This window comes from Callorhinus ursinus, unplaced genomic scaffold (genome assembly GCF_003265705.2).
Source record: "Callorhinus ursinus isolate GAN/ISIS: 27379988/994484 unplaced genomic scaffold, GSC_fseal_2.0 scaffold25, whole genome shotgun sequence".
Taxonomy (NCBI): Eukaryota; Metazoa; Chordata; class Mammalia; order Carnivora; family Otariidae; genus Callorhinus; species Callorhinus ursinus.
The window spans coordinates 33327286-33338666 of NW_027397087.1; the positions used below are offsets into that span (position 1 = coordinate 33327286).

Here is an 11381-nt window from a genome sequence, read left to right on the forward strand (position 1 = left end):
GGAGGGCAGGCTACACTGGCTCTTCACCTAACTTATTCCCCTGTTGTGGCATAAACCCTATGACCCGGCATTGAACCCTTTCTCTTCAAGTCAGAAGTCTTGGCTTTCAAGACTATTTGTTGTCTCAGTCATGAATTTTTGAAAATCTGTTTGGAAACCCAAAAGCCTGAGTATTGACTATTTGTTTATTTATGCATTCCGGCTCTCAGAATCCTGATCTTCCCTCCGGCAATGAATGCTTCTGGCTGGGGGCAGGCATAGGGAAGGTACATCAAGTAGAGGCCACTTTTAGGCCACCTGAGTAAGGCAAAGGGCTCAAAGCGACCACTGAGCTGAATGCAAACAGGCTCCTTAAGCGACCCACCTCGAAATAACCATAGGCCCTAACTGACCAATTACAACCAGGCACAATTTCTAAGATTACAAAAAAAAAAGGGGGGGGAAATGCCATACATCCCCATACTTCCTCACTCTGTCTTGTAACTATAGCCCCTCACCACCGCCTCATCACAGTCTCCCCTTCGCTGTCCTGCCCATGATTACTCCCTTGCAGTGCGTTCTACAAACTTCTATCTCTTTTGTTCTGCCTCGGGTGAATTCTTTCACTGCCCATGCCACCAGCCCCCATCCAATTGGGATACCCCATATTTGGTGGCCCCCTTCATCTTATCAGAGTGCCCCGCACATCAGGGACTGCAACATCAACCACTGTTATTTCCAAAACCTACCCTCTCCACCACCTAGAACATGCACGTGTGCGCAAACACACACGTATATCACTGGATCATTAAAATGGCCAGAAAGATTAAGATCATATGGAACTGGGAGAAATTTAATTAATGACATGAAACTGGAGAACAGTGTTCTTTTGCTAACTTTCAGTTAACATCTGCTGGACAATGACATTCCATTAGGTGCCAGTGATATAAAACTGAGATACATGTAAGTCGTTGGCCTTGGGTTTATTGAGGGATGCAGACGTGGGCATGAGTAATCATAATTCAGTGAATAACTACGATCTCAGAGCTGTATAGGGGAGCAATCAAAACATAGAAGACAGACCTCGTGATGGTAGGTAATCTGAGTTCGATTTTTTATTTATGGAGATACGATTTACATATAATATCGTGTGAGTTTAAGGTACACACACTGTAGTGTTAGCTAACACCTCCATCACGTCACAGGATTGTCATTCTCTTTTGTGGTGAGGACATTTAAGATCTAGTCTGTTAGCAGAGTTGAAGTACATAATACAGTATTGTATTACAAGGTATTGTGATGCAATATTGTGTACAATTACACTGCATAATACTGTGCATTAGATCCCCAGAACTTATTTATCAACTAGTTGCAAGTTCGTACCCTTTGACCAACATCCCCACAGCCCCCTCCCTACCCGCCAGCTTCCAGTAACCACCATTCTGCTCTCCATTTCTATGAGTTCAGCATTTTTAGATTCCATACAGAAGTGATACCATATAATATTTGTCTTTCTCTGTCTGGCTTATCTCACCTAGCATAATGCCCTCAAGGTCCACCTATGTTGTCACAAATGGGCAGGATTTCCTTCTTTCTAGTAACCTGAGGTGTTGAAGTGAAAGCAGTTTCCACCTGAGAAGGGAAAGAGGCATTCCAGCCAGGGAATGGCATGTGCAAAGTCACAGAAGGGAAAAGGGGTGACATCTGGCAGGGGAATTACAAAGGCCCTTGAGTTGCTGAAGCCAAGGAGAAGGCAGGTGGATGGAGAGTCTGCAGAGGGCCTTATACTCAGGCTATTTATTTGAAGTGCACTTGTAAGCAATGGAAAGCCTCAGGAGGTTTTTAAGCATCAGAATGATCAGTCAGATGAAATCTGCATTTAAGAAAAAGCAATGGGGAACGTGGAAGAGAGAGAAAGACTAAAGGCAAGGAGGCTGGTGGGAAGCTTCTGGGAGTTCCCAGTGAGATATGAAGGGGAAGTGAATTTGAGAATCAGGAGCAGTCAGGAGGGAAGTGGGCTGCAGTGTATAATAAAATACCACACTGTGTTGCAGAGAATTAAATAAAGGAATTATTCTTAATGGGTCATGACGTCAATTTAGTGGGTTGCAACCAGCATTTTTTAGTAGAATAGGATAGAATTAAGTAGAGTAGAAAAGAAATATTGGTATGCATCACACAAAATAAGGGTTAAGTACACAGGTAGCGTACATGTGTGTACCGCTGTACATGTATGTGAAACAGAAGGAGAGGGTGGTGTGGCATGTGTACTGAGATGCAAAGCAAAATACGTGTTTTTCTCTGTGGGTCGCAATCAACCACGTTTGTGAGCCACTGATCTAGAACATGCTAATGGTGCAAAGCAGAGAGTAATTGCCAGTGGGATTCCCAGGAGAGAGAGATTCAGTCCGTGTGCGGCTGTCAGGGATGGCTCCCCAGAGGGTGTTCGGGAGTGGGGATTAGGCCTCCGAGGAGAATAGGGGAAGGATGGGGGGAGGGGAGGGAGCATCGTCCATGGTAGAGAGAAGGCCTTGAGAGGGTTGGTCCGGAGCAGTCCTGCTGGATCCTTCCCTAGCCTTAGCCCCTTTTAACAGCCTCAGGATGGTTATCTTAGGGGGATGACAGTTCAGTCTCAACACAGAACGGCATCTGCTGACAGCTCATCTTTTCCTCCAGCTCTTCCGCAAGACCTATCTGGCAAATAATTCCCGTCTCTTTTGACCTCCTCCACAGGAGTATCAGGTTCATTCTCGAAACAGCTCACTTGACTAACAAACAAGGGACATTTTCCATTGTCAGGAAAACTCTCAAGGGAAAGAGAATTGAATGAGCTGGGATCTGGGTTCAAGTTCTGGCTCAGAAATGCGTTCATCTGGTCAATGACCATTTCTAAACTCCATTTTTGCCCATCATAAAACGAGCTCATCAGAACCACCCATCCCTTCTCCCCAAACCTGCGAGCGCCAAATCAAATGACAATGGGATCAAACCTAAATTACCACCCGTGCAGACCAATTACTTTTCCCATTGGCCAGAAGGCCCAACCTAAGGTCAGATCTCCCAAAGAGTAAACACGATTTGGCAAACTTGTCATTGTTGTAGCAGATAAGAGAAGCTATTACTTTATCAGCGGGCACCAGAGTTCCTTTTAGGGAAGGAAATGTCTTTGTTTAGGAAAATACCTTGATAGGCCCCTTGGGGGGGGGGTAGAAGGTGAGGCCCTAAGGACATGGGTGGGGAGGGAAAAGACAAAGAGAGCTGAATAACTCCACCTAAGCCGTGAACAAGAATTTGAGGATGAGGAAGAACAAAGAGAAAAAAAGGAAAACTAAGCAAAATGGTCAAAGACAGAAGAGGAAAGTTGGGGAAGCTTTTTTAAAAAATGTATTTATTTTTGTGAGAGCAAGGGAGAGCGCACGAGCATGTGCCCAAGCAGGGGGAGGGGCAGAGGGAGAGGGAGAGAGAATCTCAAGCAGACTCTATGCTGAGTGTGGAGCCTGACTCGGGGCTCAATTCCAGGAAACCGAGAGTCAGATGCTTAACCAGCTGGGCCCCCCAGGTGCCCCAATATATATACATATTTTTAAAGAGAGATCTCTGGCTGCAATTCTGTAATCCAGCCGTCTCTCCAATGTAATCCATTCCCCAAATCACCAACAAATGTCCATTCCACCAAGTCACCTCGTGGGGGAGCAGAGTTAGGGGGTGTCACAGAGAAGGGGTTGTGTGCAACTCTGAGGACAGTCCTGGGATAGAGCTAAAGGTGTGGCCACAATTCAGCAAAGAAAAACATTTAGAGTCAGAGGTGACACCGAGAAATCTAATTCCAAGGAATTAACAAATCTTGGGGAAGGCCTGGGTGTTCCCTACCTCATGAGGTGGGCTTTCAACCAATCACATGGAGAGTGGAGGTGTTAGGATGAGCACAGTAGGTAGCTGAAACCATCAACCATCCGATTCCGACCACAAGAACCATTTTTCCAGGCTTCTCTCTGGCTGAAGTCAGTATTATTTGGCTAGTATTGATCGAACTTCAGTCATAATTTAAGAACCAACCATACAAGAGAGTATGGCGGCTTTTATCTCCTCTTTTCTGACTGCATCCTGACCAATATATGCTCTGGGCAGTATTAATCCAATGCAGGTAAGTGATTCCTTTATGATAATAATCTGCTGCATCTGCATGCTATCTAAAATTCTTCACCATCTTAGCTCATTGGATACCGGGTCTTCAAAATAACCCTATGAAAGCAGGAAAGACATGGATTATCAATTTCATGTTAACGATGAGGACACTGAGGCCCAAAGAATCAAAAAACTAAAACGAATTAGGTATGAGAGATAATTCCAGATCTTACGGAATGTCAGATTGAAAAAAATATAAGGGCATGAAAAGTCAAATAACAGCATAAAAGGAGTAGGAATAAATATAAAAATAAATGTTGTAGGGGTGATTGGTTGGTTCACTAGGTAGAGCACGGACCCTTGATCTCAGGGTTGTGAGTTTGAGCCCAACAAATGAGTGTAGAGATTACTTAAAAAAATAAAATCTTAAAAAAACTAAAACTAAAAGAAGTTGTAAGGAAGAACACTATTGCTGGAAGAATGGTAGAAGTCATCATGCATCCAAAATCACAGGAGGGCCAGCTCAACCTTCTCATGACCCCACCCCCTTCTTTCCACCTTCATGACCTCCCAGGGACATCATTGTCTCCATCGAGATTACCATAATAGCTTTCTCAGTAGTCTCTCTGACTCCAGGCTTTTTTTTTTTTTTTAGAGATAGATTTTGGAAGGAGGGCAGGCGGGGGAGCAGGGAGGGGCAGAGGGAGACAGAGAATCTTAAGCAGGCTCCCCACTCAGCATGGAGCCCAGTGCAGGGCTTGATCTCACAACCCTGAGATCATGACCTGAGCCGAAATCAAAAGTCGGATGATGCTTAACCGACTGAGCCACCCAGGCGCCCCTCCAGGCTTGTTTTTCTAATCAGTTCTCCAAACAGGATGACCTTTATAACATGCAAATATCACCCCTTCCCTCCCCTCCTCGACCCTTTAGTGGCTCCCCACTGCCCTAATCTCAAGTAGAACTCTTCAGCCTCATCTACAAGTCCGTCTTGATCTGGTCCTCTCACCTCCCAGGCCTCCTCTCTTGCCATTTGTTGCCTGAAACCTTCTCCTCCTTAGAGACTGCTGTATAAAAAAAAAAAAAAAAAAAATCTGGTCTTTGTCTCTTTCCCTGACACAAAGGTCCTAAAACATTTGAGATTTCCTGGGTGATAGGAGTGTCTTTTGTTATTCATAAGTCCCTTCCTGTCTCACCTGAGTTTATGCTAATGAAATGACTTAAGGGGGTCCCCTAGATTGCCTCAGGATGGGGCTGGTCACCAGAAAGACCCAGTGACTAGAGGGCCAGAACCTCCAGCCCCACCCACAACTTCCTGGGAGTTGGGGAGGGGAGGCTGGAGGAGAGGTCTATAAAAACTTGGACAAGACCCTGAGAAATTTGGTATTGGGTGAACACACTCAGGTGTTGGGAGGGTGGTGCACTCCAACTTCATTTAGACAGAAGTTCCTATGTTTCTGATGTCTCCCTTGGTACCTCCTCATCTGGCTGTTGATTTGTATCCTTTATAATAAACTATGAAATGTAAGTAAAGTGCTTTCCTGAGTTCTGTGGACTGATGTAGCAAATTATTGAACCCAAGGCCCTGGGAACTTCCAATTTATAGCTAGTCAAAAGTATGGGTGATCTGAGACTTGGTAACTGGCATCGGAACTGGGGGCAGTCTTATGGGCCTGGGCCCTTTAGCTGTGGGGTCTGTGCTAACTCTGAGTAGGTAGTTTCAGAATCGACACTCAGCTGGTGTTGGAGAACTGGCTGGTGTCAGAAAACATCCCACATAGGTATTTGTTTTTGTTTTGCTTTCCCTATTTCCTGGGCTGTGTTTCCAGGCCCTCAGCCTCCTGGCCTTTGTGCACATCATCCCTTCTGCTTACATCACTCCTGCCCACACTCCTGGTCTGGTGAATTTCATTTCATCCTTCATGTCTTGCTTTGATGCCACCTCCCAAGAGAGGTCCTTGCCACCACTAGCATGCGTTAGCACCTACATCCTGCTTCTTTGTAGCATCTTTGACTTCCCCTTCCTAACAATTACTTATATAATTATCTTCTCCAAGAGCGAAGTCGCTCTGTAACTCACTGACGGATGGGCCATGTCTGTCTGTCTGTCTTGCTCTTCATCATATCCAGCGCTTGTCATTGGGCCTAGTGTGTTGTAGATTCTTAAGTATATTGGGTTAAAATGAATGAATGGATGTCGTAGGAATTTAGGAAAAAAAGAAAGCAGTATAGCTTGAGATGGTCAGGAAAGACGTAGGGTAGGACTTGAACGACAAGTGGAGAAGCTTTGGCAGCCAACCGATAACATCAGTGACAAACCATGGCTCCTTCCTCCATCCTGGGAGGCAGCTGCGGTGTGGAGGACAGAACACTGAACTAGAAGACAGTAAAAAAAATAAAAAATAAAAAATAAAAAAATTAGGTGATAAAAAAGCACTGACAAATTATAGGGATTATTTATTTGGCCCCAAGTGTATATGCACACACATGCAATATTCAAAAAAGAGAAGGTGGTTGAAAAATGCAAAGAATAAAACAAGAAAGAATGATATCCTGGCAAATAAACAAAGTCACTTGTCCCTCCAGGGCAAAGGTTGGCCAGGTTTGCTTGCATCTTATACAACGTTGGGTTTATTTATTTTAAAACAGCTCTATTGAGGGACGCCTAGGTGGCTCAGTTGGTTAAGCATCTGCCTTTGGCTCAGATCATGATCCCAGGGGCCTGGGATCGAGTCCCATGTCCGGCTCCTTGTTCAGCAGGAAACCTGCTTCTCCCTCAGCCTGCCGCTCCTCCTGCTTGTGCTCTCTCTCTTCTCTGACAAATAAGTAAATAAAATCTTGAAAATAAAGAAATAAAACAGCTCTATTGAGGCATAATTGATATCAAAGGATTATGCGCATTTAATATGTACAATTTTATGGGTTTGGACATGTGCAAAGACTCGTGCTGCAATTGTCACAAACAAGGAAACAGACCTACCCACCGCCTCCCCAAGTTTCCTCGTGTCCCTTTCTTTCTTTATGATAAGAACACTTAACACCCTAATAGTGACTAAAAGTCATGAGAGTGACTTCCAAGCAACCTGTAGGTGACAAGGACAAAATCAAAAATAGGGAAGTTGTTGGTCCCAGGGGCCCGGTGAGGTGTTAGACTCCAGGAAGTGATGTAATCCAGGAAGTGACATATTTCACAGAAAGATGCAATCCAGGAAGTGGTGTTTGAGTTCCATTTGAAAGTGCGGGAGGCGGACATCATTGCTGAGACTCTGCATAGGGATCTACCAAAGCAAAGAGCTCAGGCTAAGAGGTAAAGCTTTGCAGGAGATGCAGGGGCTGTGGAGGAAGAAGACAGGGCTGGGGAGGCGGCAAACTCTGAGCCTGGGACTCTCCATCAACAAGTACATTCATGGGATGACACAGGACCAGGAAGCAGGCTTCTTCCAGGCTCCATGTTTGCCCATTTTCATCATGAGGGAAGAATAGCTGAAAAGAACAGACATTTTAAGTATTTCTGTAAAACAATGCTTTAATTAAGTAAGGGAATAAAGAAAAGGAGAGGAAAAAGAAAAAGAAGCACAAACACCAAAGTGCCAATAGGAGGAGCGGTGATGAGAAAGATCTGAAAGAAGATGAAAAATTCTGTCCCTTTTTGCCACAAAGCCCTGAGTCCAGCTTAGGGGCCCTGACCAGAGGTCACAGATTCCCCTGACTTCTGGATGCAAAGGGAATTTATAGATTCAGGAACGGTATCAGTACAAGGAACTCCCTCAAGTCACCTGCAAGATAGCAGGGAAGAAAAATAAACAGGAGACTGAGTTTTAGGGCAGTAAAATGGGGTCCCCAAGATACAGAAAACATCACATTTTAAGATCAACAATAAAGGAGGAGATAGAAGCTTTCACTCCTAAAAAAAAAAAACAACAAAAAAGCCCCCAAATATTCCAGAAAACTAAGGAGAAGAATGATAGAAAAAAAGAAAAAGCTCAGGGGAGGAAGAAGGCAGGCTGAATGCCCCCCAAGAAGCATGAAAAGCGTGATGGAAAGAAGAGGGTTGCAAAATTAGGATCTCCCACCAGGCGCTCCATCCAGAGCCTGAGCTGTGCAAGGTGCAGGGTCAGGTGCACTGAAACATGCTTCCTGCTGAGACGTCAGAGCACACTTCTTTATGAGAAGATGAAACTTTACTCCTTTCTCAGCTTTCCTGGTACAGAGCCGTTTCCTTAGAAATTCCTTTTACACCATCTATCTCAAATGCTCTTTCTCCAAAGATCAAATCGTCATTTTTCCGTGACTCTCCTCCTTCCTGGAAAGCTCGAGAGCCCATCTCTCTTCCCAGAAGCCTGAGCTGACCATGCACCAGCCTCAGAGATGTGCCCAGGGGCAAGGCAGGGCTCCTTCACCTGCCACGCAGGGCTGTCTTGGAACCAGACCTCCTCCCTCTTAGGCAGCCGCGCCTTGCTCTCCGGATCAGCAATGACTCCCCCCTCACCAGTGTGCACCCAGGCCTCCTGCCACCACCTCAGCCAGGACTGCACCTTTCAGAAAAGGGATTCCCTTTAAAAGGATCGCTCATAGACACCTTGCACATCCTGGTGAAAATTATCTTAAACTTTCCTTTAATTGGTAGGTGTTTACAGAAAGTTTCAAATCGGCTTGGGAAGATTCTAGGGAGTAAAAACTTAGAAATGGAGGAAACAGTTCTAAAAATGCTAAAAAGAAAACTAAACTACACGTTAATCACTTAAAGAACATTTGTATTTGGTAAGTGACTTTAGTAGGCGATCATGCCGAATTATCGCCCAGGTAACAGGGTCATGCGGCTCGGTGCTATTTATCCCTGAATCTGGGTTAGTTCTTTTTTTTTTTTAACGCACAGGGGCCACATGCCCCTTCACATCCAGTCATTTTGGGTGTTTCTGATGATATTGGTGAGGGGATGAATTCAAATATCAGGAATCTGGAATTAAATGTCTTTCTAAACCCCTAACAAGCTCGGTATAAGAACACACGCATCGTGAAAGAGATTCAAATAATTTGGAAGTGTACAAAGCAAAGTCCCCATTCCCTCCCACTCTCCCACAGCCAGGGGTGTTTGAAGTGAATATCCTTAATTGTTTAATTATCCTTCCAGACCTTTTAATATCTATCTATCTGCCATCTGATCGATACATCGCATCACATATATTGAAACACACTCGTGCTGTTCAAACTGCCCAGCAGCCTTCCTTTTAATTGTTTTTTAACAAGACAATACATTATGGACATAGGTTGCGGTTGTTATATATAAAGATTTACTTCCTTCATTATCATGGTCACACCGTCTCCCACAGTGTGGGTTGATAACAATATAAACTAACTACTTTGGGAACTCCGGGCTTCTCAAATACATTTCTGCTACTTCAAAATAGCATATTGGTATGATGCTTAAGAGCACAAGACTTGTACCAGGGTGCCTGGGTCCAGTCCTGTCTCTGCCGCTAGCGTTACCCACTCTGGGTCTCAAGCCTTTGTATCTTTAAAGCTGGGGGAGCAGCCCCCCACCTCGCAGCGCTACGCCCATTAGACGCATTCGGATCTGTAAAGCACTTTGCAGTGCACCTGCCGCATCCCAAGAGCTTGCCATTAATGTTATATACGCCTTTGAAACTGGTGTTGGTATTTCTGAAAGGTAGCTTTCTAGAGGTCGAATTTAAGAGATTGGCCAAAATGCCTTTCAAGAAGTCTGACCAACTTACACAGCCACCAGGAATGTACAGGAATGTCCTTCCTCCCTTACCTCTGTGGTGACACTCTTCCGATTCCGCTCTCGGACTTTGATTTCAGGTCCATCCTTCTCAAACATTCCTGGTCCATGATTTCCTTAGTTTGAGTCAGTGTGAAGCAGCCTGGAAATTTAAACTCGAGCTTAGAACACCTGCCGAAATTTCAAATACCTATACTCTTTAATCCAGCAGCGCCGATTCTGGGAACTGATCCTACAGACATACGAACGGACTTGCCAAAGGACATGTCTACAGGGTTATTCGTTGCGGTATTGTTTATAACAGCAATAGATGGGAAGCTTATAGGAGACTGGTTAAATAACTGATGACTCATCCACACAATGGATTACTATATAGCCATTTTTCTTAAAAAGAGAGATGCTGTCTTTGTACCAACACAGAACAATATCCCAGATATATTTTTAGGTGAAAACAAGAGTATAATAGCTAACACGTGGATCCCACATTTCAATTCTAAGATGTGCATTTTTTTCACTTTGTTACATTTTTGAAATAAGAATGCGTTATAGTCAAAGGCATGTCATAATTTAATTGGAATGGCTTTTCTTTCCTAGCCCATGAAATAACAATGTCTCACAATCCACGGCATCTTGGATCTGATGAAATACAGTAGTGCTTACCAAGCCCAAGGCATCGTTCGTCTCAGCCTCACCACCACCCTGGGAGGATAAGTACTATTCTTTTCCACACTTCACAGGTGAGGAGATGAGATCTGACCTTGGGCCGTCTTGCTCCAGAGCCCCTGCCCTTAGAATCCTGACCCCACACCTGCCTGTGATGACAGCACCTAGTGTCCCATATACAGGACTCCCTGCGAGCCAGGCCCTGACCTACATGCTTCCTACCTGTATTTGCTCATCTAATCCTCAGTTACCATATGAGACAGATGCTAATATGTCTTCATTATACAGAAGAAGAAACTGAGGCACTAAGAGGTTATGAAACCTGCTTAAAGCCACACAGCTAACGGGTGGAGGAGCTGGTGTCTGGCTTCAGGGGTCGTGCCCTTAGTACTCTTTATGCTGCCTTTTGTATAAAAAGAGGGGGGTTATAATGATATCCTCATATTTGCAAAATGGCGTCTTAGAAGGAATAAAAGAAGCAATTACAAGTGTATCAGCAGGGTCGTAGATGGGAGCTGAGCAGCTGGGGAGAGGGTAGGACACAGAACTTCTTATTTATACCTTTTTGTTATTTGATTTTTTTTAAAGATTTTAATTATTTATTTGAGAGAAAGAATGAGAGAGAGAGAGCACATGAGGAGGGCAGGGTCAGAGGGAGAAGCAGACTCCCCGCTGAGCAGGGAGCCCGATGTGGGACTCGATCCCGGGACTCCAGGATCATGACCAGAGCCGAAGGCAGTCGCCTAACCAACTGAGCCACCCGGGTGCCCTGTTGTTTGATTTTTGACTCCTGTCAGTGTATTACCTATTTAACCCAAACACAATGGCAATTTTAACTTTGCTTTTTTTTTTTTTCAAATTTTTTATTGTT

At 44.5% G+C, this 11381-nt stretch overlaps 1 long non-coding RNA gene across 1 annotated transcript in view; it reads left to right on the forward strand.

The window, feature by feature from the left end:
* The first annotated feature begins 7323 nt into the window (after positions 1–7323).
* Positions 7324–11381, forward strand: part of LOC141370023 (uncharacterized) — a 27214-nt gene continuing 23156 nt past the window's right edge. Inside the window, exons 1-2 of the long non-coding RNA XR_012373691.1 lie at positions 7324–7411; positions 10442–10584. This is a non-coding gene — a long non-coding RNA (uncharacterized lncRNA). The remainder of the gene's footprint in view (positions 7412–10441; positions 10585–11381) is intronic.